The sequence below is a fragment of the Octodon degus genome, unplaced genomic scaffold, assembly GCF_000260255.1.
Source record: "Octodon degus isolate 3935 unplaced genomic scaffold, OctDeg1.0 scaffold00288, whole genome shotgun sequence".
NCBI lineage: Eukaryota > Metazoa > Chordata > Mammalia > Rodentia > Octodontidae > Octodon > Octodon degus.
Window position 1 is genome coordinate 201,841 of NW_004524864.1, and position 5,112 is coordinate 206,952.

Genomic DNA, 5,112 nt, shown 5'->3' on the forward strand with positions numbered 1-5,112 from the left:
GCTGAATTCACGCACCTATAGTATTTAGATGCCAATGGAATACCCATCTCTGACAGGACTAAACAAAAAAGGGAATACAAAGGAAGGACCATTTTTTATCTGTGTATACAGAATAGTTAGGATAGATATAGAGCTACTTTCCCTTAATTCAATGAGAAGAAAGATTTGTACTAATAGTGTTTGGATGGGATATTCTGTCTGCTTCTTGTACTATGGATAACCACTAAGAAGATAACAATGTACAATGTATTAATTATTGAAAATGTTCTATTAATCAGCTTTGAAAAAAAATAAACAAGCAGTCTTGTAGTATGAAAAAAAATTAAGTGCTCCTGTCTTAACATTTAAATCTTTGATCCCTTTTGATTTTACTTTAGCACATGATGACATAGAAGGGTCTAGAGTTAGTCTTCTGCATACAGGTATCCAGTTTTCCCAGCACCATTTGCTACACATGCTAGCCTTCCTCCAAATTAATGCTTTTGGACTCTTTGTCAAAGAACAAAGAGCTGTGTGTGCCTAGGATTGTTCCTACTGCTTCTGTCCTGTTTCCCTGATATACATGCCTGTTTGGTGCCAGTTTTAATCATTATAGAGTATAATGTCAAGTCTGGCGATGTGATGGCGCCTACTTTGATTTCGCCACCCATGATTGTATTTGCTATTTCTGTGTCTCTTCCTATACTGTATAAATTTCAGGATTTTTTTAACTTAATGAAGAATAACTTTGGTGTTTTGGTTGGAGCTGCATTAAATTTATATATCAGTTTTATAAGCAGGGCCATTTTGATTATGGTGGTTCTTCTATCCAAGGACAGAGGATATCTATTTTCTGATATCTTCCTGGATTTGCTTTTTCAGAGTTGTATAATTTTTACTGTAGAGGTCTTTCAGTTAGGTTAATAACTAAGTATTAATTTTTTGATGCTATTGTGAATAGCATTGTTTTCCTAATTGCTTCTTCACTGAGCTCATTATTAGTGTGCAGGAATGTTATTAATGTTTGTGTGTTCATTCTGTATCTTGTTACATTGCTGAAATTTGTTTTCAATTCTAGTAGTCTTTTGGTGGAGTTTTGGGTCTTGTAAGTAGATTCATGTCACCTACAAATTGTGATATTTAGACTTCATCCCTTCTATACAAATACTGGGGTCAGGGAGATAGCTCAGTGGAATGAGTGCTTGCCTGACAAGTGCAAGGCTCTGAGTTCAATCCCTGGTACCACTAAAAAAAAAAAAAAGAAAGAAAGAAAAGAAAAGAAAACTGCTCCATCTGTACAGATCCCTTTTCTTTCTTCCTCTTGCCTGACTGCTCCAGCTAATGTTCTTTTTTTTTTTTTTTTTTTTTTTTTTGGTGGAACCAAAGATTGAACTCAGGCCCTTGTGCTTACCAGGCAAGTGCTTATTCTACTGAGCCATTTCCCTGGCCCCTCCAGCTAACGTTCTGAGGACTGTGTTCAACAGGAGTGGTAGTAGTGGACATCCTTGTCACAGTCCTCCTTTTATAGGGAAGATTTTCAGCTTTTTCCCTTGCAATATGTATGATGTTAGCAGTATGTTGGTCATAAGTGGGTTTTTTTTTTTGGGGGGGGGACCAGGGATTTGAATTCAGACCCTTGCGCTTGCCAGGCAAGCACTTATTCTACTGAGCCATCTCTCTGGCCCATAAGTGGGTTTTATTATGTAGAAATAAAGATCTTCCACACCTATTTTCTTCAGTGTTTTTATCATAAATGGATGTTGGATTCTGTCGAAAGTTTTTTCTGCATATATTGAGATAACCATATGATTTTTGCCCTTGCTTCTGTTTATATGATGAATTGCATTTATTACTTTATGCATGTTGAACCATCCTTATGTCCCTGGATAAAGCCTACTTGGTCATGAAAAACTACATTTTTCTTAGCCCTTCGCACTTCTATATCATTTCAATTTCCCTTTTCAATAAGCCTACACTATTTTTAATTAGATGATGATAATAATAATAACTATTCATACTGTCCAACTTTTGGTACTTGCTTAGGTCTCCCTGCCTCAGAAATATTTTATAATGTAGAATTTGACTGCAAACAAAATATTTTAATTACCTTTTACCTTTTCTCATTGCTGAGGCAAAATATCCAACATTCAAAGTTAAAGGAGGAGGGGCTGGAGAGATGGCTCAGTGGTCTAAAGCACCTACTTGAAACAAGCTTGGCAAAGCACAGGGACCGCGGTTCGATCCCCCAGCACCACATGCCAGCCAGCCCCGCCCCCTGGTGGGCTGAGCTGGCCACACACACACACACACAATAAATAAATGTAATAAATAAAAATAAATAAATAATTAAAAAAAAAAGTTAAAGGAGGAAAGGTTTCTTTGGCTCAAAGTGTGTGGGGGTTTCAGTCATAGCTCGCTGGCTCCACAGTAGAGCCACAAGAGTCATCACAGAGAGAAACACTTCATGGCAGGTAGAAGATGGCAAAGGCAAGCAAGCAAAGAAGGAAGTCTAGGTGACTTGAGAAGCTTCTTTCTGCCATTTTTATATTCTATGTAGGCTACTGGGCTCAGGGGATAGTGCTAGACCAATCAGTGGCTGATCTAATAATCACACATCCTTAACCCCAGAATCACATGCTCTACATTTTTTTTCTGATCACTTTTATTAATTTTATTGAGAAACAAATAGCAATGAGACAGTTTCAAAACCAATTACTAGCACAGTTTCGCTAATTAATACATTGCATATTATTATCTTCATAGCAGTTATTCATAGTACAAAATGCAGACATGACATCCTGTCCAAACACTATTAGTACAAATCTTTCTTCTCATTGAATTAAGAGAAAGGAGCTGTATATCTATCCTAACTATTCTGTATATGCAGGTACAAAATGGTACTTCATTATATCCCCTTTTTTTGTTTAGTTTTGTCAGAGATGGGTATTCCATTACCATTTAAATATTGTAGGAGTATGAATTCAGCAAAATAATCCAATCTAGTCCAGTAGTCCATAATAGTGGTGGGTTATCTGCATGACTGGCAATGTCAGAAGTTGTTGACTTGAGCCTTTTACAGCTCAGCATATTACTATGCCTTTACTTTTTATACCTCGTTTTTGTACTTTTCTGCTGGATGGCTATGACGAAGATAAAGCAAGATATATAACAAGAAATGTATCTCCTGTATCTGACAGGGTCAGTCAAGTCCCCTCAGGATTTATCCTGTTACCCTGCACTGAAGTTTGCAGATCCTTTGTCAGTGTCAGCCAGGTGGATGAGTCACAGCCATTGTTTGACCAATTTGCTCTCTGTGAAAGTCTGAGAGAATGTTTTCTCTCCATGTGACTCACCTTAGGCACACTCTACATCATCAATCACTTTCCTCTGTGGTCCCATAATCTCCTTAATCAGAAAATTTGGGACACCACTGAGTTACAGGATGTTACAGTACAGGTTTTCCTGTGTCCTGAGTCTTCACTGAACTTGAATGACTAGGGCCAAAATGTTGGCTGTCCCTGCAGCCCTTCTTTTTCTCTAATTTTTGGTCTGCAAACTTAAAAATATGGAACGCTTCACAAATTTACATGTCATCTTTGCACACAGGGCCATGCTAATCTTCTCTGTATTGTTCCATTTTTAGTACATGTGCTGCCAAAGCAAGCACACATGCTGTAGATTTGGCCACCTCTGAAAAATCCCTCATCTGTGGCCACGTTAGACTAGGGGAACATCTAATATAAACCATAACACTCTGATCCCCCCACAACATAGACTCATGCACATCCCTTTAGGAAAAAAGCACTTAGTCCATCTCAAAGTGTTGTCAAAGTCCTAACAGTTCCAGCACTGATGAAAAGTCCAAGCCCAAAGTCTCCTCTCTGAGATTTTTTTTTCTACTGGGAATCAAACTCAGGATCTTCCACTTGCCAGGCAGGCATTTAGACCACCAACATAAGCAAAATGCCCCTGGGCTGTATCAGCAGCCTTCCTCTCTCAAATGTAAGACAAACTCTTAGCCAAAAGTCCTGTACCAATGAGAAGAAAGTTAAACACTTCCAACATTCCATGGCACAAGATAGACATTTCCATTCCAAAAGGTACAAAAAGAAGGATACAATGGAATGCAACCAACACAAGACCAAAAATCCACAGGGCAAACAGTAAGTCCTGTAGTTCCCTGGGCAGCATCTAAGCTAAGCTTCAGCAAAATTCCAAATTGCCTGTAGTGGTAGCTCCCACAGTTTCTCTCTTGGGATGGCTCTGCTCACTCCTTGCAGTTTTTCTCAAACAATATATGTTCCTGGCTTCTCCAAATTTCTGGCATCTCCACTGCACCTTCAGCTTTACACTCAGAGTTTCACGCTCTGCTCTTTCAGGGGAACACTGCCTGGTCTCCCAGGTCTCCATCTGGGAGTGGAAGCCCCTCTGACCCCACAACCCTTGCATGCTGCATCTGTCTAAAACCAGTGCTACGTGAATGACGCCGGGGTCTGCTGCCAGTTGGGGCAGTAGCAAGGAATCCTTCTCTCTGGGATGTAGAGGCCTAATGCCTATCAACCAAATCTTGAGGAACATCTCCCTTCGGTTGCTTCCATTATGGAATATAATGCTCTATGGCCCTCTTCTTAAGCTAAGTCTTTCAAAATTTTGCAATTTTAAGGCTTCAAGGGGCAGAGTTCTGCTGTTTTTTGTAATTCCTTTAGGCCATCTTCTCTATTCTGTTCCTTTTTAGCAATCAAGATCTTATCTCTTCTATCTTTGCAGTACACCGCTTTACTGAAATTTCTTTTCCTGGCCAAAAATTACAATGGGTTTTGTTTTCTTTGGCTTTGTTTATTTGTTTGTTTTTCTCACATTTTGGATCATTCTTCTGGGATCTTTGCTCTTGATTCTCAATATAAATCTGGCTAAAATCCCCCAACAGGAGCCATTCCATCACCTTAGGCTGCCTTCAATATTCTTTCACAAGATTAATTAGTCTGCCATGAGACTGGGCATGGTGGCACATGCCTATAATCCCAGTTCTTGGGAGACTGTAAACAGGCAGATCACTACGAATCTGATTTAGTAGTGAGACCCTGAACACCCTGTAGATCCTTCCCTAAATACAATAAATAAATAAATAAATAA

The 5,112-nt window shown here is 39.1% G+C and overlaps 1 non-coding gene across 1 annotated transcript; it reads right to left on the reverse strand.

Annotated features, from left to right (window-relative positions):
- Positions 1–3,538: 3,538 nt before the first annotated feature.
- LOC111814312 lies at positions 3,539–3,646 on the reverse strand. Its single transcript, XR_002819334.1, has one exon. It is a non-coding gene; the product is annotated as a U6 spliceosomal RNA (small nuclear RNA).
- Positions 3,647–5,112: the final 1,466 nt, after the last annotated feature.